The 23,283-nt window shown below is 34.8% G+C and overlaps 1 long non-coding RNA gene across 1 annotated transcript; it reads left to right on the forward strand.

Moving 5' to 3' along the window:
- Nucleotides 1-1,000: 1,000 nt before the first annotated feature.
- Nucleotides 1,001-15,602, forward strand: LOC120245492. The gene is made up of 3 exons (XR_005531802.1): nucleotides 1,001-1,051; nucleotides 5,210-5,307; nucleotides 15,389-15,602. It is a non-coding gene; the product is annotated as an uncharacterized LOC120245492 (long non-coding RNA).
- The last annotated feature ends 7,681 nt before the right edge of the window (nucleotides 15,603-23,283 follow it).

A 23,283-nucleotide genomic window follows, 5' to 3' on the forward strand; every position in this document is an offset into this window, starting at 1 on the left:
CCAATATTTTAAACTTTTCAATATGCTTTCAACAAAGAATCTGTCATAATTTAGATGAGTCGCTGAGGTATGGAATTCACAGAACTCAAATTTGACTTCAAAAGGGCTTTAATTTACTTCAGACTTACAGTAACATGGATCATCTTATCATTGTGAACCTTCCCTTGTTTCTATACAAACATATAAGCTTAATAACTTATTAAGCTAATCACTTCATTTATCTAAAGCAAAAACTTGCTAAAGCTGGAAAAAAAGGATAAAATCTCAATTAGATTTGAAAAGCAAAGTCTATTATTTAATTAATTGAATTTTTAAAGTATTTAATACAAACTAGTTTTATTCTCACCAGTATATGAATATACTTTTTATAATTTAATTATACAATTAAAGCCTTTTAAAGCTTTTTATTTAAAACTGGAAATAGAGGCTCAAGTTATGATAAACCTGAAATCAGTGTAATCTTTATTAAAACTTTCAAGGCAGGATATCATTTATGTTTTCAATTTGATTTTTATATGTGTAATACTTTTAGGCAAGTTAACTTTTGTCTGCCTCATTAAAAAAAAAGTTCAAATTTAACACTGTTGACCACTTTTCTTTAAGTAAAACAATGCATGTTCATTAGCTACTTGGGAAACAATAAGGGGGTGGGTTGTATGGTACTGATAGTGCAAAAATATATACATTATAAAGTAAAAGCCTCTCCATTTCCAACCACTCATTCTCCTTGAGTAAATGTTGTTAGCTGTTTGTTTATGTATCTTTCTAGACATATATTTTTCAAAATTAAACATTAACAGGTACGTTTTACCAATGATAATACACAATAATTTCTTCTCTGAAACAAGTATATTTTCTTTACTTGTGATAGTAGTCTCCCTCATACATGCCCCAAGTTTGAATTCCAACTAATGTGCTTAATAGATATATGATTTAGGTAAGTTCCTTTGTCTCTCTAAATGCTGATTTCCTCATTTTAAATAGGGTAATGACTGCAGAGAAGAATCAGGCATCCTGTGATGGGTTAGTCAGGAAAACTTATACTCTATAGGTAGGGTGACTTTTCATGCTTGTTTTTCCTATTATCCCAAATTACAACAGTGTCTCTTTGCACTCTCCAAAATATTCCGGTTTGAATGTTAAATGATATAGCCACACTTACAGGATTGTTGAGAGAATTGAATGGGATAGTGACTGCTGTGTTTTAAGACTTCTATTTATTTAACCTATGGGTAAAATGCACACACACGTACACATATATGGTTAAGTCAACATATTAAGTCAACATAAATTACTTTAGTATTTTTACCTTCATTTACATTTATATGCTTTTACTATTAAACAATGTAAGCTAGACACAGTCAGAATTATTTCAGATCCAAAGTTTTTAAATTTAGAACAGATACTTCAGGATCAAAACCAACTCTATGGTATAATTAAAATATAATTAAAATAGAGTTCATAACATTGATTGAACAAATTTTATTATCTGATTAAAATATGACAATATATGAACAGAAGCCACTATTGAACTGACATGCAATGATTGTACTTTTCATATTGTCTATATGTCTCATATAAAAAAGGAAAGGACCTCTATTAGTTTATATCTCTTCATTAAAAAATACTTTTGGTCTTCTGCAAACTTAATATGTTCTTACTTAAATGAAAACACAATGGATAGACAAGGCCTATATTCAGGAATTAAAGTACATATTTATGAAAAAAAAAGGCATCAAGCAAGACAAAATGAAATTCTCAAAGCATGATAATTAAATTTTTCTTGGTCTGAAAGAAGTGTATTCATTGGAGGAATGGGGAGATGCAAGTGGGGGGAGGGTGGGCAGAGAATCTGCAGATGAGCAACATACACATACTCTCTCCTCAAAGACTGCACATCTGCTCAAACCAAACCTCGCCTCACCTTAGGATGTCTTTCTGTGAACTACCTGTGCAGGAGGTGAAGTAGGAAGATCAAAACCACAAAGACAAAAGAATTCTAAACACTTTCAGATATTGGAGAGGTGAGGGATGAAGGGATGGTGGGGAAAGGACAGCGAAGCAAGTGGATCCCAGATGTGGCTCCCTCACTAGGCCAGCACCTCTCCTCCACAGAAGGGAATGCTCTGGCCAGGGATGGGGTCCGAGACCACAGCACAGTAGAGAGCAGAACACCCTTGCCCAAGAACACACATACTCAACATGCATGCACACACATGCTCCATACACGTACTCAACATGCATGCACACACATGCTCCATGTGCATCTGCGTCCCCATACCAGAGACATCTACTCCCAAATCCTCCTTGACTCAAGTCCACAGGTCCCAATTATGTCTGGGTGTGAGCTCTGGATGGTTTGAGGCTTCCCTTTAGCTCTACACAATGAGAAGGGGGTATTCTCAATGCTCATCCTTCGAAAGGACAGTGGCTAGGCGGGGCGGGGGAGGGGGGTTGAGGAGGTGAGAAATAGCGACACGAACAAAAGGACAAAATACAAAGCTTAAAGTTTATTTTCTTTTTCTTTTTGAGCTAGCTAGCTAGCTAGAGAGAGAGAGAGAGAGAGAGAGAGAGAGAGCAAGCAGGAGAGGGGCAGAGAGAGAGGGAGGCAGAATCCCAAGCAGATTCCGCACTGTCAGCGGGAGCCACTAACGGTCAGATCATGACCTAAGCCAAAATCAAGAGTCAGAGTCTGAACTGACTGAGGTGCCCAGGCACCCCTAAAATACAAAGTTTAAAGAGAAGTAAAAAAGCCCTGGGCCATGATGGCAGGCTTGCGTGCTGTGGTGACACCAGGCAGTTGTGCGGAGCTGCCTAGCGGAGTTAGGAGAACTAGGGAGATGGGGTCCGCTGGTGCAGCTCCAGGGAGCTCAGGTTGTCTTAGCAGTCTGGGAGTGTGATTGACAGGACGCCACCATGTCAGTTCTCCATTAACAACTCTGAAGTGAATAGTATCCCCACCTCCCACCTCAGATTTGTATGTTGAAACCTGACTCCAGTGTTAATAGCATGAGGAGGTGGGACCTTTGGGAAACAAAACTGTGAGAAATAAATCTCTGTTGTTTATAAGCCACTCAGTCTATGATATTTTGTTATAGAAGCTCAAAGTAACACAACTCGAATTAAATTATGTGTGTTCTGTATTAAACGTTCAAAAACTATTTTACTTTCTTCAACATTCCTAAATGTTCCTTTTTTTTCAACTATCTGTGTTTAAGTTGTTTAACAATCTCTTGAATGATTTGAATATATTTGTAGCTTTTTAGAGGTTATGATGATATTTTGTTAATGATTTCTTATATCCTAAAAATCTTGAAAGCCGCCAGAGGTACTTGTAACATTAGAAGTGCTGATCATGTAAAACCAGATACACTCAAAGGCAAAATTTTGAATTAGCAAATTAATAATCTATATAAAGGACTAGAGAAATTGTCACAGTAAATGCATGAACCTTGCTTCAAATTTGTCTAATAAAAACAGACATTCAGGGGTGCCTGGGTGGTTCAGTCGGTTAAGCATCCGACTTAGGCTCAGGTGATGATCTCACAGTCCATGGGTTCAAGCCCCATGTCAGGTTCTGTGCTGACAGCTCAGAGCCTGGAACCTCCTTCAGATTCTGTCTCTCTCTCTCTCTCTGTCCCTTCCCTGCTCATGCTCTGTCTCTCTCTCTCTCAAAGGAAAATAATAAAGACATAAAAATTAAAATTAAAAAAATAAAAATAGACATTCAATAAATGATGATTAATAAATGTCACTTACTTTAAGCCAAATTAAGGACATATTGAAAGAATAGGGAATGCTTTGTTGCTTTCAGAGAAAGGAGAAACTATTCTGAGCTTTTTCACTGATAACATTCAAATAAAGTGAAAAAGGATTGTGGCAAGAGTAGCAAAAATGAAGATGGCAAGTGATTCAGTTTTACTTGGTTGATTAAACACATAAAACATAGAAAAACAAAGGTAATCATTTTGCTATATATGGCATAGAAGTAAGCAATATCTTAGGGTAACTAAACAGTTAAACATTAACCAATAATTTAACCAAAAAATGTGACTTAACTCTATCGGGAAGGTAAGAATGAGGCAGAGATATAAAAGAGTTAAATTCTCAACTTCTAAAACATAAATACATTGGATGCTACTTAGGATCAAGAAATCAAAAGAGTAGTATAAAAATATGTTGATAAACATCAGAAGAATGTAGGTTGTGGTCAATTCGATAGGTAAGAAAATAAGGCAGGGACTGCTGTATTTCATTTTAAGCATATTATTGCTCTTAGATCATTAATTTATCCATATAGTTTACCTTATAAATTATAAGATAAAAAGGAAAGCTGAGTAGAATTCTAAGGAATAGTTAGTACTTAGATTTTCTGCAGTATACTTTTACTTAAGAAAATCAGGTGAAATTGACCTGGGAAAAACACTTGGCCCAGAGTCTTCACACATCTCGAATAACAGAATTGAGAGTTTATTTCACAGGTAAAAAACAGTGATAAAAATATTTGTTATATTAAATATGTCTTTTTCAAAAGAAATTCTTCAAAGTCACAAAACAATTTAAGGTCATTAGTCTGAATTCATAACGTATTCCATTACCTCAGTTATAGAGAACAAATCAGTTTTCATGTTTTTTATAAAAATAACTCTTTTTACTAGATCTATGTTAGGGATATGAGTATCTAGAGCTTTAGAATTTATTCTATATAAATGTTCCTTGTTTCATATAAGTTTTAATCATCAAAGTTAAAGTTTTGTAAGATCAAAGTAGTTCTAGGTCACAGTAATAAGTAGAATGAAACACATCTGGTACAGGACAGTTTTTCTCGATATAATAGTTCAGAGTCAGACAATCTACAGCCATAAGTGCCCAATGAGAGATTTATCCACTTAGATAGAAGAGCTGATGGGGTGACCTGCATCAAATCAATCTGCATGTCAGATCCTCTCCATCACAGTAATGAAACATTAAAATAATATACTGCAAGTTACTGTATACGACTTCTAACCTTTGCATTATTATACAGGATTAAATTGTAATTATCATTTGCCTCCTACTTATCCTTAAGTCTCTCTTATAATGACTCCTTAAGCCCTCTTATCCTTTGCTGCCAAACAATTTTCAAATTTGTTGTTTAGTCAGCCTCTTTATAACTTTGAATGTCCCATTTTATCTTATAACTGTCATTAATTGGTGATTTCTATCCTAGTAGGAGAGGGGTCTGTCAAGTTAGCATGCAAGGTGTTAAAGGAAAGGAAATTTTGGTGGTTTCTCATGGCATTCTGCATGGAGAGTTTGAAAGCTCAGGTAATGTCCCAGATATTTCTGTTGCTTAATTTTAATTACAATTTATATTCCATATTCAGAACCCCTCCCTCATAATTTTTGAATCTCTATCTTATTTTTCAAATGTAAATGTATTTTAAGGGTCAGAAATAATTTTAGTGATTTAACTTTTAAAATGCTACTTAATGTAATTTGTTAGATACACTCTGTTCTTTGTCCTCAGATTTGCTGTTCTAGGTTAGGTAGTCTTGTTATTATTTATACTAAATCAAGCTGTCAGGTCAATTCAGTTAGCAATCAGAAAGAAAAACAATTATTTTGTTTATGAACTTTTTTTTTATTACCTTTTGGGGATATCAAAACACTTTTAGTTCTTAACTCCTTACCATACTGCTAGAGCTAAATGGAAAATTTGTTATTATTACTTTTCAAATTCAGTCACAGAGGCACAGAAATATTCAGTAAGTTGCTGAAGGCTTTGATGTTCCAACTAGTCTTTAGGACTCTTGTCTTTATGCATTCAAGTGAATCCACACAGCCCCACCTAATCATTGAATTATTAAGGAGAATTATTATAATTTGTAATTCCAAATTATTATTGAGAGTCTTTCAAAGTAAAAAGGGTTACAGACTTCTAGATAGTTGCTTTTTGAAACTGAATTTCAAAAAAAGGACTGACTCTCAGTTTATGCTCAGAGATACAGAGTATCATTGTTTACAACAACAACAACAAAAAAGCCAAACAGGAGATTCCCAACTTCTTTTTGAACCTATCTGAGTATGGAGGTTGAAGGGCACAAATTCTAAGAAGAGACCATTTGCAGGTGTGAGACAAAAACAAACCACTTGCTTAATTGGACAAACTGTTCCTGGACCCTTATTAAAAAAAAAAAAAAAAGGCAGGATGATTGCCAAATATTTGCATGCCAAGTTTGCCAGGGATGCACAGACTCCACCTAGTACTCACAAAAAGCTGAGGAAAGACTAGAGAAATTGCAATGTGAGGAAGGAGAAGAAAAGAAGAGAACACAGGAAAAGAGAACTGAAGCCAATATAGGAACAGGAAGGAACTCTGAGATTTTCTCCCTTATTTCCTCTAAGGAAAAAGATCTTTGATCTATTGGATAAGGACAAGTTGTTACCCTTAGACACTGGTGAAAATACATTATTACATCTGAGGTAAAGGAACAGGCAGTGAACCCTCTACCCATGGGAAATGAATGCTGAACTCAAAACTGCACTGGGAAGGGGAGGGGCATTGAGGAAATCATATCCTGGAGACTCAGAGATAGAGTGTCTTCTTAATATTTACACATAATCAAAATAACATATACTGGTCTGCCTGCACCACAGGGTTAAGAAGTGTTGAATCAATGAACAATTATTTACAAGAAACAGAACATCTTTGAGGTGTAACACAAAGGAAAGCCCTAAAGTTCAGAGTGGAACGGATATTGGGAGAAAATTTCGGCAAATCAACTCCTATACTAAACAAAACAATCCCTAAAGGAATTTAAAGTCTGTAGTATACTGAAACTAACAGAGCAACAGCAAACTTAAAACCCATTCAGTTCCTTAATTAGATTAACTCAATCGCATCTAGTGAAGGCCAAGCACAAGGAAAGACATTACTACTTCAAGACAGAAAAACTCTTTGTGGTCAAAAATGATGAAGGGTTCGAGGTTCTACCCTCTGTGTAGGCTAGTAAGTTAGCCTACCAAAGTTCATGAATGTTGGCAGGGGATACAAGATTTCTGCTCTGAGCAGGGATAATCTTTTCAACACATGGTGATGACACAATGGACATCCATATGCAAAACAGAACAAAATCCTTTAAACATGCCTTATGCTTTCCAAAATATTAACTTCAAATGGATTGACATTCATTTGACTTTGGGTTTGACAAATGTTTTTAGACATGATAGTCAAAGAAAAATCCATAACAACAAAAAAAGTAAATTGCATTATATTCAAATTAAATAAAATTGCTCTATGAAAGACACTTTTATCAGAATGCAAAGACAGGCCATAGTGAGAGAAGATATTTGAAAATCACGTATGTGTAAGGATTTTTATCTAGACCATATAAATAACTCTCAAAGCAATAAGACAATAAACAATAAGAAAATAAACACAATAAAAACTTGGCCAAGAATCTGAGAAGACACTACCAAAGATGCTATACAGATGATATATGAGAATTTGAAAAGATGCACAATATCATTAGTCATCAGAAAAATTCAAATTAAAACCAGAATGAGATATTACTACAAAGGTATTACAACAACAATGACAACAACAACAAACAGAAAAAAACCCATATCTGACAATACCATGAACCAGTGAATGTAAACAACAACTGGAACTTTCATACATTGATGGTGGGGATGTACAGCCACTCTGAGAAAATAAGTTGGCTATGTCTTACAAAATACTTTGACTATGCCTTACTGTATGATTTAGCAGTCTTACTCCCTATTGTTTCCCAAGATGAATTCAAAAATTATCTCCATGCAAAAACTTGTGCACAAATGTTTGGAGCAGCTTTATGGATAATCACTAAAAACTGGAAAGAACCCTGATGTGTTATACAGGTTAATATACTAATGGTACCACCATAAAATGGAATGCTACTTAGCAACATAAAACAACAGTCTGTTGTTTTATGAAAGAAGAATGACTTCAAGGCTTTAGATTTTATGATGATTTCATTCATATGACACTTCAGAAAAGGCAAAATTAAAGGGATGAATTATTGATTTCCAGAACATGAGGTAGGAAGAGCACAGGGTAATTTTGGGGGTGATATAGCTGTTTTGTATTGGGGTTGGCAAATATGCAACTCTATGAACTTGTCAAACCCATAGAACTGTACAAAAAATGAGTGAGTTTTACTATATGCAAATAGAAACATCTACCAACATATAGAGGAAATGCAAGATGGAATGTAGACTGTGACAAATGAATTGAACTTTATTTCAAATGAAGGACATAACCAATTGTGGGGGTGGGAAAGAGACGATCTGGCCTAACTAACTTAATTAAAAAATTTTTTTGGATGTTTATTTATTTTTGAGAGAGAGAGAGACAGAGCACGAGCAGGGGAGGAGAAAGAGAGAGAGGGAGACACAGAATCTGAAGCAGGCTCTGAGCAGTAAGCACAGAGCCTGACACAGGGCTCAAAACCATGAACTGTGAGATCATGACGGCCCCCAAAGTCAGATCCTCAACCGACTGAGCCTCCCAGGCACCCCTGGCCTAAATAACTTTAGAAAACAACATTTTCATTGGAGGCTGTAAGCTAGAAACAAAAACAAATGTACACAAACTCTATTCATAAAATTACTTCTCACAAGAGTATGCATTAAAATTTTTGAAATACTTGATATCTATACTTGAATACATAAGCAAATATATTATGGATAAGGAACATTGCTTGACATAGAGGGAATAGAAATAAAACCTGTGGTCCTCAAGTGGACCGGAGGTATCACTATGGGAAAAAAATGTGTGTGTGTGTATACACAGGTTAGTAGGCATACATATATTTCCTAGCTCTGTCTTCTGAGTACACCTACACACAGTGACATTCCAGTCTTCATGAGTGAATGTAGTGCCCTGAGGTTGATTTCTAAATCACATTCTCCAATAAAAGGAACCAGGTCTTCTTAGAAAAGTGGTGGATTCTAGGGGTGACACAAAGAAAATATAAGTTATTTCTGGAACATTGTGTAGTCCTAGAAAGTAAGGAAGTTTCAATAAGAGAAAGAATGGGATGTGTTGAAAAGACACAGGAGCCAAGTGTCCAAAGACACTTGGAAAGAGTGTCTGAAAGAACCCCAGTGCCCAAAGCTGGAATGATCTGACAAGCAAAAATATAATGATAATGATGAATTGTAACCAAAAAATGAAATAAATATTTATTTCTATGTCTAAGCTAATGACAAAAACAAACTATTTAATGGTGAAGGGACAACTCTTCCTTGAAGAAGATTTCCAATTATGGAATTTAGAAGGAACAAGGGAAGTAGAAAAACATCAAGCATGAGGCACTTCATTGATGTGGTGCTCTTTCTCCAAATCCATAACCTCAAGAAAACATCAGAAAAACCCAAACTGGGGAGCATTCTACAAAATAGCTGACCAAAGCTCTTTGAAAGTGCTAGGAGTCCTAGAAGATGGAAAACAAGGAAAGTCTTACAATCTTTCACATACTGGAGGAGAGTAAAAAGACAAAACAAGGAAATGCAACATTCGAACCAAATTCAATTTGTGAACAGAAAAAATGATGTCAGTGAAAAACTAGTGGAAATCTGAATAAAGTCTATAGTTTTGTTAATAGCATTGCAATGATGTTAATTTCTTAGTATTGATAACTTTAATATGGTTATGTAACATATTAATATAGGATGAGCTAGGAGAAGGGAATATGGGAAATCTCCTTACAATTTTTTGTAATACTTTTTAAGCCTAAAATCATTTCAAAATAAAAAGTTAAAATATTAAGTTTCTCAGGGTTATAGTTTGCTTTCAAATGAGAATCTTTTAGAATCTACTGTATGCTATTCCACTGCACAAGGCGCTCTGGATTAAACATGATCAGACCTTAATATTCTGCATTGAAGGACAATATATTTATTTATTAATTTATCAGTTTATTTATTTTGAGAGAGAGAGAGCACAAGCAGAGAGGGGCAAAGAGAAAGAGGGAGAGAGAGAGAATTCCAAGCAGCCTCTGCACTCAGTGGGAGCCCGATGCAGGGCTTGAACTTATGAACCCCAAGATCATGACCTGAGCTGAAGTCATATGCTTAACCAACTGAGCCACCCAGGTGCCCCAAGGACAATACATTTAAGATACATCTTTAACTCTATGTGATATTTTTGTTAAATTTTAAATCTTAGTAGTGTGTGTCATTCAATTAAGACTATGTCTATGTTGACTATACCATTTGAAGTTTATTGGCATTTATATTATAACTTAAGAATGTATCATGGATGGGCATGGAGGAGGGCACTTGAGGGGATGAGCACTGGGTGTTATATGGAAACCAACTTGGCAATAGACTGTAAAAGAAAAAAAAAGACTGAATGATGATTGGAATGCCTGGGTAGCTCAGTCAGTTGAGTGACCGACTCTTGATTTAGGCTCAAGTCATGGTCCCAGGGCCATGGGATAGAGCCCCCAGTGGAGCTCCACACTGAATATGGAGCCTGCTTGAGATTTTGTCTCTCCTCCCTTTGCTCCTCTTCCCTGCTTGCGTGTGCTCTTTCCCTAAAATAAGAAAAGTAAGAACAAAAAAAAGAAAAGAATCTATCATGATTACTATATAACCTTGAACATCAAGGCTTGCTGAAGTCAAAGAATATTGGATTTGAAGTCAACTTAAGTTTTTTTCCTAACTTTTATGTGAACTGCCACATGATTTTAATAAGCTTCAAATTCATACTGAGTTTTAAATTCTTTTTTTTTTATTGAAGGGGATTACAATGATCTTTTTTAGTCATCACCTAGAGATTTATAAAAAATAAAAAGTATTCTCCCAATTATTATATAAAATGTCTGAAAATAAGGAAAATTTAAAAATATAAAAGAAAAATATCACTGTATGTTTATTTATCTTTATTCTCATGCCTGTATTTACATAATAGGAACCACTCAACACAATTATTACTTACTTTTTTCAATTAACATTGAGATAGAAACATTTTCTGTGTCATCACAAATTTTTACAAGCAAATATTAATTGCTATACAATAGATGTAATATATACTGGTTCAATGGCATATGCATACATATGTAAGGTTGACAATACCATATCCTTGAACAACAAGGGAGTTGGGAGTACTGATCCCTCACTCAGTCAAAAATCTGTGTATAGCTTTTGACCCTCAAACTTTGACTGCTAATAGTCTACTATTGACTAGAAGACTAACCAATATTGTAAACTGTCAATTAAGACATATTATGTACATTTTATGCATTATGCACTATATTCTTAGAATAAATTAAATTATAGAAAAGAAAATACTATTAAGAAAATAATAAGGAAGAGAAAATAACAATTACAATACTGTACTGTATTTATTAAAAAACACTGTGTATAAGCTCAAACCTGTTGTTCAAGGGTCAACTGTATATATCTATAACCTCTGTATTTAAATATTTTCAACATTTTCTTATCATAAGCAATCCCTCTATAAACCTGTATAAATTTTTCTGTAGCTGGATTACTTATTTTCTATTTGGAGTTAATGAATTGCAGATCGGCTTCTCCAGAAATATGATTTGGAGACAGACTGGTGTCCAGGAAATTCCCCTGTGGGGCAGGAGAGGGGTATTAATTAAAGGGAGAAGCTGGGTTATGACACATTCTCAAAGTGATCTCAGGCAAATTAATATCAATCTCTGAAGGTGAGATGCCTTTCAGAGTTGTCTGGAGTCGGGGTAAGGGACCAAGCCTTTATATCAGAGCATTAACTAGTTATAGATGCGAAGTGCCCAAAGGAAGAGAAGGAGTCTGGACCAAAGGTTTCTCCAACAGAGTTTGTCCTAAAGGGGGTCATCTCCTGGTAGGACTTCTTTTCCTGAGAGACACACCACACCACAGTGTTCACTAGAAAGCCTGTCACAAGTTTCAAAGTTCTTTGCACATTCCAGTAGGTAGCTTTCTCAAAACTATTGTACAATTGAGATTAATATTGCTGTGCTAATTACCAGCTATAAGTTGCCTTGAAATAGTTGAAATAAATTCTTAGTCTATTTAGTTTGTTTATGGAGTTTCATATAACATAAATATTTTAAAATATTACCAGCCTTATTTATACACTCACTTTTATTTGCAATTTTATGAAAGGTTTAGATATGCTTTCTTATCTCAAAATTAGAAAAATACTATACTTTAGTACTTTATAGTTTATTTCCATATATAGTATCACTGAAATTTATTTTTGTGTGTAATGTAATATAGAAAACATACCTTGTTTCCAAACAGGTAGCCGTTTCATGAATAATCAAACCTTTCCTTATTGATTTGAAATGTCACCTTTATTACATAGTACATTCTCATACACACATATTCTCCATGCTTTGCATTGATCTATTTTCTTATTCTTCCATCAGTACTATACTTTCCATTAATAAAGATTTATGGTGCAAGTCTCTCTCTATTATTATTCTTTTTTTCTCATTATTTTCTTGGCTACTTCACACATTTAATCTTGGAGATGAAATTTAGAATCAGTACATCAAGTTATAAAACAACCACAAACACAAAAAAGCAAACAAATCAAAAAGAGATTTTGGATGGATTTTCATTAAATTTATGTATTAATTTGTAAAGAATTGGCATTTTTACAGTTTTGAGTCTTTTCCTCCAAGGACATGACATCCATTTCATTTACTCAGGTCTTCTTTTGTTTTGTCATGGAATTTTTCAGCTGATTTGCTATTCAGCTCACACATAGAAGAGAAAGAGAATGAAATATCTGTATAAACTGATTCTAGCAAGAGTTCGTGTCAGGCTGACCCAGAATGTTGGTAGTCTGTTTCTGTCCAAGTGCCCAAACTATAACATCTGTACCTTTAAATGTTTGTATAAACTTTAGTCATCCCCAAAGTATAATGCTTCTTCATTTGCTTTTGTTCTTGTCTATATTTTGTATAATTATTTTCTTTATTTTGGAATCTTCCCTCAAATTGAGAGCTTTCACAGTTCTAAATAATTCAGAAATAAACATAATAAGCATAATGGCTTATTTGAGTCCAATGTATGTTTTCTACAACAGTGTTCTTAGATTTTCTCATTCATGAAGTAATTTTTAAGCTTTTAGCCACTAAATCTCTTGCCTTTCAAATTTAGTGTAGATGTGTTTCCCATAGTAAGCTTAATGATCATTTCTTTTTCCTTCTCATAATTTATAGTTTGATTCTCAAATTATTTAATGTATTTTATGATTGCACCACTAATATATTTATATGAAAATTTTGGAGAAGATAAAAAAGCCCTTGCCTAAAAATAAGTTTTGCTAAATATAGCAAACATGAGAAAGCCACTCTTTACAGATTGGACTACTTCTCTATCATTTTTATATACATATGAATAAGGAGGTATTTTTGTGCTTTTGATAACTTTTTTCACATAAAAGTATATTACAAACATTTTTTCTGTAACATTATTCTTCAGGCTGATCCTTTATTGATGTTTTATTTATTTTTAAATGTTCATTTATTTATTCTGAGAGAGACAGAGAGAGAGAGAAGTGCATGTGTATTCATGCATGCATAGCAGGAGAGGGGGAGAGAGAGAGAGGAGAGACAATCCTCAGGAGGCTCTACACTGTCAGCACAGAGCCTGACACTAAGCTTAATCTCACGAAATGAACTGTGAGATCATGACTTGAGCCGAATTCAAGAATTGGATGCTTAGCCAACTGAGTCACCTAGGTACCTTCAGCAGGATCTTTTGAATTAATATATAGTATTCTACCATATATTGTCATAATTTATTGAGCTAATCCACTAGATGTGGCTATCAGGTTGTTTTCAAACTTGGTTCTCATAAACAATGCTGGATACAGTCAAATGTTTATTTCATTAGTTTCACTTCCTAACATTGAAATTACCAAAATGAGAATATGGTCATTTTGTTCTTTGGATGTATGTTAAAACTGTCCTCTGGAGACTTGGTATGAGTTTAAAGTTGCATATATATATTTGAACTTTCATTATGTCCCATACTCTTTTTTAGCAATGAGAATATAGCAGTTAATGAAACAGACAAACATCTAGGACATCCTGGATCTTACATTCTAGGAGAAGAAAATCATCAGATAAATAAGATTTATGTACACCTACCTTATAGGATTGCTATAGACTTAATTGTGTCTTCCCCTCAAATTCAAAGCTCTGATTCTTAATGTGGCTGTATGTGGAGAAAAGACTTTTTGGAAGTAATTAAGCTTAAATGAAATCATTAGGATGGAGTCATAATCTGATAGGACTGGTAGACTGATAAGAAGAGGAAGAGAGTGTATACACACTGAACAAAGGCAGTGTGAGTGCACAGTGAGAAGAAGGCAGCTGTCTGCAAGCCAGAAAGAGAGTCTCACTAGAATCTAACCATGTTGACATCCTAATCTCAGACTTTCAACCTCCAGAACAAAATATCATAAGCTGGATGTCTTAAACAGCAGATATTTTCTCACAGTTCTTCAAACTGAAATTCTGAGATCAGAGTATCAGCATCATCAGGTTCTGGCGAAAGTCTTTTTACTGGCTTGTAGATGGCTACCTTCCTCTGTATTTACATGGCCTTTCTTTAATGCATGCATAGAGAGAGTGAGCTTTACTTCTTATAAGACACTAATCCCATCATGGGGCCTTATCCTTATGATCTCATCTAAACCTAATTATCTCTCAAAGGCTACTCTTTAAATACCATCACCTATGGGATTTGGAAGGAGAAATAAAAAGCAGACTTTGGACTTGTTATATTTGAGATGCTTACTAGACATTTAAGTAGAAATGTGGGTCAGCAAATAAATATACAAGTCTGGGAATTAGTGGAGAGGTATAAGCTGGAAATCTTAAGAATGCAGATTAGAAGCTGTGATTCTGCGTAATAACATATAGAGAATGGGGATAGAAAGGGTAAAGCATCCCAGTGATTGAGCTCTAGTCTACCCTGATAGTTCTAGAATGGAGAATTGAGGAAGAACAGGCAAAAAGACTAAGAAAGAAAGACCAAGGTGATGGTAGGAGTGAAGCCAGTGAATAAATATCCTGAAAGAAAGTGATAAAGTGTTCCAAAGAGAAATGATTAAATGCTGCTGATAAGACAAATTATACGATCACTGCATTTATTAGTCATTGGAGTTCATCACTGAGGGCTCCTACATGAGCAGTTTCAGTGAACTGGAGATGGCAAATGCTAAATGAGGTGTATTCTAGAGAAAATAGGAAAACATATGTATAGACAATGCTTTCAAGAAGTATTTTTGTAAAGACCACTTGATAAATGGAAGCAGTATCTAAAGAGAAAAATATAAAAAAAGAGGTGTTTTAATTTTTTCCCATGTGTTAATTTATTTATTCTTTAGATGAGAGAAAACATTTTGGGGTTTATATCTCAATGAGAATGATCCAATGGAGAGAGAAAATTGATGATGTAGAAGAGAAAGAGACAACTGCTCAAGTATTGTCCTCAAATAAGTGAGAGAGATGAAGAGACTAGTCATTGGTCAGGAGTATAAATAATTCATCCATAAAAACAAGGAGATAATAAAGAGTACAGTAAAAGCTTGGATTGTGAGTAACTTGTTCTGTGGCTGTTCCACAAGATAAGCAAACATTTCTAATAAATGTTAACTTGATGAACGATGTCTTGCAGTATGAGCAGTATGTGACACAGAACATCACATGATCACAGTTGGGTCAATGAGTCTTCTCTATCTCTCACTGTGGGATTGTGGGTGATTGTCTCCTATACTTAAATGCTTGGTCTCAGGCAGAGGTGTTTCGCAGAAATCAATGATTTTTCAGAACGTTGGAAGGTGCCCACAATTGGCACCAGTGTATTTTTCCCCACTTCAAAGAATGTATGGACATTCCTTTGCTTTTCCATACAAGAGTAAGCTTAGGAATGCTTTGCTTCATTCTAGGTCAGGCTGCCTGCAGATATAGACCTTTTCTTGTGCTGCCTTTTTGCTGTTACATTAAATATAGTATATGACAAGAATTTATAAATACTGTACTGTAGTCAACAACCATTAGTGATAGTTGAAAGTCATCCTATCCAATAACCCTCCTCTCTCTTATCTCCCTCACACCAGCCATGAAGCTTTCCATAGGTAAGTGCAGATTAATTTGTTTATTTTTCTTTATATTTTATATTTTCTTTTTATTTTATATTATATTACAATATTGTAACAATTTTAAAATGAATATTTTTGTGTGGTGGAATGAATCATCTGAGTTTCCCTAATTTCTTATGTGGAAATTCACTTTGATATACAAGTGCTTTGGATTACAAGCATGTTTCCAGAACAAATTATGCTCGCAAACCAAGGTTTTACTGTATAGCAGTTCTGATGAAATAAGGTTTATAAGCATGCATTTTTTTCAATATTTGGCAACATTGGAATGATCTCTTTTAAAAAATAGGTATAAAACTCAAGTCATCCAATTGGAAATAAGCCTTGAAGGTAAAAGTCAATAGACTTGAGGTTTGCTCCAACTTTTGGCCAGATTAATAAGTAATTAGAAATTGGATGGCTGGCCTTAAAACATGATATAATGAAGCAAAGTCACAGAAACAGCAAAGAAAAAATAATAATAACCACAAACCTTTAAAAATTGACCATTCAAACTCAGAAATGGATGATTTTTTTAAAGTTTTTATTTTGAGAGAGAGAGAGAATGAGCAGGGAAGGGCAGAGAGGCAGAGAAGAAGGATCACAAACAGGCTTCACACTGTCAGCACAGAGCCTGTTGCTGGGCTCAAACCCATGAACCATGAGATCATGACTTGAGCTGAAATCAAGAGTGAGACAGAGGCTAAACTGGTTGAGCCACTCAGGCACCCCAGAAATGGATGACTTTGATATAACATTCTCAGCGGTACAGTGTACATTTAGTAATTAGGTTCCTTAAGAGTCCCATGTATCCATCTAAACTTGAGCTAATTTGCCTAGAAATCTATTCTTGACATCATAAGGTCCATAACTAAGTCATGTGGTGTGCGTGTGTGTATGTGTACACATGCATGCCCAAATGTTGACTGGCCTTTAAATTTTATCATGGAAACTTCTGCTTCTGACTATGACAAAATAGATTATATCAGACTAACTGTCTTAATGACAGCAACTGTAAAAACTAGATTTTAAAAAACTTTAAAAAATTGTTTGCAGACATGAGAGAGCACTCAAGATAGTGAGATCTTGATAGGCGCAATTTCTGCAGAGAAGGAAACATATTGAGATGAGATCTACATTTCCTCTTGGAGCTTTTGCTTATTCTTGATAATAGACATAAATGCCAAGCAGAAAGCCGCATCCTAGAGCCTGAGGCAGTCTCTGAGGACTATGTAGATAAAAATTAGAGCCTAAGCCTGCCAAGGCAACCATGATATGAAAAGTCAAAATCTTGGGGAAAAGAAAAGTATTGAAAAGTTAGCTTCATAGTTTTCCTGCAATTTCCCTTTGAGGCATTTGCTGATTTTTAACTGCATGTGCCCAGGGCAAGTTACTGGGAATCTAAACAGAGCACAGTTAATTAAAGGATAAAAAGTTAAGCAAAAAGTGCAAGAGATTAATTTGGCTGGAGAGACAAGAGCTGAGACCTCAGGACTACGCAAGTTTAGGACACCTGGTAAGCAATCCAGACTTTCATTTGAGATTCCTTCTTTGGGATTGCCTGACAATAAGAAAAATCCCAAAATATGTCAGTTTCCACAAAACAAGATATCTAGCTATAACTAAGTCATAGTGATATTCTACATTCTGTACATTTTTCAGATGTAAGTTTATCAAAAATCAAAGCCAAAGCCCAAATTATAAAATCATTGTTAAATAAAACACTCATTACCTTCAAGGAACAATAATGAAATTAAAAGCAAACTTTTCATCTGAAACCATGGAAAAGCCAGACAGCACAATGACATCTTAAAGTGCTAAAAGAAAAGAACTGACAGACTAGAATTATATGCTTACTGAAAACATACTTCAAAGATAAAGCAAAATAAAGATATTTTCAGAAAACAAACAAAGAAAAAACAACAAAAAGGGGGAATGGGATTTGTGGTAACAGTCTCTCACTAAAAGAAACACTAAAACAGGTTTTCCAGGAAAAAATAAGATGGTCTTGGATTGCTGTAGGTTGTAAAAGTGGCCAAAGCATGTACCTCTCGTTCCCTTCACCTCCTTGCATTTTGTCATTGCAGATGCTCCCATCAAGATTTGAGTTGATTGTACCCCAAATTACATCTATTTTCCAGGTTGTTAGGAATTGACTTATGTACCCTTCCAAATTTATATATCAAACTCCTAACTACCAGTACCTTCAAATGTGACCGTATTTGGAGACAGTCTTTTTATAGGCAATCAAACTAAAGTGAGGTTATAAGTATGGGTCCTAATCTAATAGGTCGTTCAATAAAAGGGAAATTTGGACCCAGAGACATGGGTAGAAGGAAGACAATGTGAAGAGACACAGGGAGAAGATAGTTTTTATAAGCCCAGGGAGAGCCCTGGAACAGAGCCTTCCCTCACAGCCCTCAAAAAAAGAAGTAACCCTGTCAACACCCTGATTTTGTATTCCAACTTTGCCTCCAGACTGTGAGAGAATAAACTTCCATGTTTAAGCCATCCAGTCTGTGGTGCTTGGTTACAGCAGCCCTGACAAACTAATATATATGTACACTTCTTTTGGCTAATGACACAGAGGCTTGAAAAGGGCTATAAATTGCTCTCTTGCCATCTTTGGAATTCTGAAACAAGCTTGTGAAAAATGGCTGGACAACCTACTGGAGGATGAAATGCCACACAGAATCGAGTCTCAGCTGTGTCTTTCCAACTGCGACGTATCCTAGACTAATGAGCCAACAACTCCCTGATGTGAGACAGGCCCTTCTAGATCAGTCTGCAATCAGTTCACCTGCTAACTGACCACAGACGTGTAAGAAAAGTTAGCTGTCAGCCGAACCAGTTCACAGTCAGGCTGATCCACAGAAACTTGAGCCGAATAAAACAGCTGTTTTAAGCCAACCACTAAAATAAGATGTTTTCTGTTTCATACTTAAATCTAAGAGGTACACAGAAGTAAGAAAATTCAGGAAAGGAAGAAAACCCTTGGAAAAGATAAATGAGTAAATAAAAATTACTTTTGACTGTCTAAAACACAACTGATACTTTTTTATGGGGCTAAAAGTATGTGTCAAATGGAGTAAGGTGCAAAAATACTGTCACCGTGACAGTATTGTAAATAAATGGTAAAGTGTTATAAGGTCTTGCCTTTGCAATTATGCATTTGTTTGTGTTTTTAGGAAGATTTTCCCCACAATGACATAAATATTTGTGGTTTTCCTGTTTGCTATTTATGTAATTATGGGAAAAATATATATTCAGATATTTTCTTCTAAGACATCTATTATATGTGTTTGTTTTTTATTTAAATATTCAATAGCTTTTTTTCAACTAGCTACAATTTATTTTGGGGGATGATATAGAATAAAGATATTTTCAAGTAACCAATTGCCCTAATACTTTTAAAATATCCTTATTTTTAATATACTTAAAATGCTCATTTTTATATGTTAAATTTTATTTGTAAGGATGATATCATTAAAACATTTATTTCCCACAGTAAGTCATTATGTCCTATTAGTAGTACTGTAAAATTTCACTGAAGTTTCTAATGAAAAAATATATATAGCAATATAACAAATAACTATGTATATATATAACTATATGTAGTTATATAGTATGCTTAATATAATATTTAATGAAGACTTTTCACATATACTTTATCATTTAATTAGTATACCACCAGTATAAGGTTTTATACTCCCTTTTACAAAAAGGAAGGAAATAAGGCTTAGAATAATTATGTGGTTTGCCAAAGGCATATAGTTATGAAATGATGTAGTCTTGAACACAGGACCCCAAACGCCAAATCTCAGAGTTAAATGTAATCATGATTTATATTAATTACTTTGCATTAGGCATTATATTAATAGTTGAAGATACAAAGATGAATAAAATTAACCTCTTTGTCTTTAGGTGATCCTGGAGAGAGAGTATATCCCTAATCTGTATTTATCCATTTTATGTCCTTGACAGTTTCATGCACAAATTCTCAACAGGAAGCTTTTTTATTAGAAGAAAACATCATCATTACTTTCTCTGACTCATGCAGCATTTAAGGCTGATTATGGGTAAGTGGTAACACATTTGTGAGGTGTGAGTGACCAGTCACCAATCGTGGCTATGGTTCTAGGTATCTTATTAACAAAATGTGTGGTCTTGAGCAAGATCGTAAAATTTCTGAGTCTCACTTTCATTTTTGGTAACAAACGTGAATAATGACTAGAATAGTAGTTAATCCCTGCATAGGCAGAGATAATTCCTGCCTTAGGGCCTTGACTCTAACCTTTCTCATTAGTTGAAATTATTTACTTCCAGACCCTTACAAGATGCACTTCTTTACTTCCTTCAGATTTTGCCTCATAAATGAACTATTCCTTGACCATGCCAGTAAAAATGGCCACTCTTGGGGAGCCTGGGTAGCTCAGTTGGTTAAGCATCTGACTCTTGGTTTTGGCTCAGGTCATAATCTTATGGTTCATGAGTTTCAGCCCTGCAGCACTGGGCAGCGCTGAAACTATTTGGGATTCTCTCTCTCCTCTCTCTGCCCCTCCGCCCCTCCTCTCTCTCTCTCTCTCTTGCTCTTAAAATAAATAAACTTAAAAAATTGCCCCTCCTGACTACAAACTGGTACAGCCACTCTGGAAAACTGTATGGAGTTTTCTCAAACAGGTAAAGATAAAACTACCCTATGATCCCAATTTCACTGCTAGGTATTTACCCGAAGGATACAAAAATACTGATTGAAAGGGATACATGCACACCAATGTTTGTAGCAACATCATCAACAATAGCCAAATTACAGAGAGCACAAATGTCAATCAACTGATGAATGGATAAAGATGTGGTAGATAGATAGATATAGATGATAGGTATAAATAGATACAGATATGCATAATGGAATATTACTCAGCCATCAAAAAGAATGAAATCTTGCCATTTGCAATGACATGTATGGAGCTAGAGAGTATTATGCTGAGTGAAATAAATCAGTCAGAAAAAGACAAATACCATATGATTTCAGTCATATGTGGAATTTAAGACACAAAACAAATGAATATATGGAGGAAAAGAGAGAGGGAAACCAGAAACTAGACCCTTAACTGCAGAGAACAAACTGATGATTACCAGCAGGGAGATGGGTGGGGTTAAATGGGTAATGGAGTTAAGGAGTACACTTGTGATGAGCTATATGGAAGTGATGAATGATTAGATTCTACACCTGAAACTAATGTTATGTATGTTAACTAACTGGAATTAAAAAAAAAAAGTTGAAAAAATAGCCCCTTCTGCTATGCCTTGTCATTTAAAAAATTTTTAAATGTTTTTATTTATTTCTGAGAGAGAGATAGAGACAGCATGAGCATTGGAGGGTCAGAGATGGAGACACAGAATCTGAAGCAGGCTCCAGTCTCTGAGCTATTAGCACAGAGCCTGATGCAGAGCTTGAACCCACAAACGGTGTGATCATGACTTGAGCCTAAGTCGGATGCTTAACCGACTGAGCCACCCAGGCGACCCTGTCATTTAAAAAACCCTTTTCCAGTTTATTACCAGAAACTGAATTGTAAACATTTTACACGTCTATTTTTTCTGTGTTTTCTAGATTCTAAGCAGCATGAGGCTAGAACTCTAACTTTACTGTTTTATTTCTCATAAACAGAACAGTGTTTGTACATAGTAAGCACACTATAAATTTGTTGAATAAACAAATGAATTAATATTTGTGAAAACAAAATGAACTATATACAGGAGGCTGAAACTTTCATGGTGTTCTGTTATAATTTTATTCTTCTAATCTTTCTGCTTCTTTTATCACAGATGAAGAATTTTTCACAAGAATAACACAGATGAAAGGATTATACTAATAGAATACCATGAAAGTATTTCATTTTTAGTCTCCTGTAATTTCATTTATTTTTCACAAATATTTCCTTCTTTCTTCCTACTTCCCTTCCTTCCACAAATTTATGTTAAGTACTCACTCTTCTTTCCTAGTAGGCAACTTTTCATTCCTAGGGTTTCATTATTCCTATAAGGTCTTTAATCAAATGAACTGGGAAATTAGATGAATCAATGATGCCAAATAGGGTCAGTAAATAATGCAAAATTTCTCCAGGATAAGGATTTTGCTGCAACTTCAGTAGCAGCACAATAGAGGTAGGAGAAAGAGAGTTATCCCACTGGGAGTAAAGAAGTTGGAACAGAGGTAGAGAGTATTTTGTTTATTACAGAAGATGTGGTAAGAGATGGTAGATTACATAGTGAAGACCTGCAAATGAAAATGAGAACATTTTCCTATTTCTGTATTAAGATGAAGGATGTATTATTGTCAACCTGAAGAATTTACAGAAGTGGGCTCCAGGATGGTCTGAGAACAAAGCATTTGACTGAGGGCCTGGCAGAGATTAAGACTGGTATTGGTTTTATGGAAATACAGATAGCCAAGGCTTTGGCAATTTCAGAAAAAAAAATGTCTATACCTTCAATAACATGAGTAATACAGATAAACATCCAATATTAAAAAAATAAAATATTCATCTTCTGTATATTAATATCTGATATAATATCTTACATTATTGCCATCTGATAAAATAATTCTATAATTTTTGTTTTGTTTCATTTGGAATTCTTGCTACAGAGTATCTCAATAATATCTCAGTAAACAGCAATAGGTACAAAGTCTATTGCATTCTTTCTCTAGAACAAAGCACATGTTAGCTATTCAGGTAATCAGTAGCTCTCTCTTCATTACCAATTTGGGTTTGGAACTAGGCTTTGATTTAGTGATGCTGAAATTCGTTGGTGGTCATAAACCCTTTAAAGAATAGTTTAAGAAATACCTATCAGTTTTGGCCTAGGAAAATGTACACACACGTGCATAATCTTTGGGATATAATTTTAGATGGACTAGAGACCTTCTAATATCTATCAATGAACCTCAGGCAGACTCCACAATTTTTAGTTTCTTCTATAGGAAAGCCGAAGTCCATATTGCTTTAGCTGTCATTGGGCAGTGGGACTCCTAAATGCCTTTGTCAAGAGGTGATTTCTCCCTTTTGGTGTCATTCCCTAGGTCTCTTGAGTTTCTTCTAAACACAGGCACTTACTTACACAGTGAATTGATTTGGATT

Source organism: Hyaena hyaena, unplaced genomic scaffold (assembly GCF_003009895.1).
Source record: "Hyaena hyaena isolate Hyena2069 unplaced genomic scaffold, ASM300989v1 scaffold_419, whole genome shotgun sequence".
In the NCBI taxonomy this organism is placed as follows: domain Eukaryota; kingdom Metazoa; phylum Chordata; class Mammalia; order Carnivora; family Hyaenidae; genus Hyaena; species Hyaena hyaena.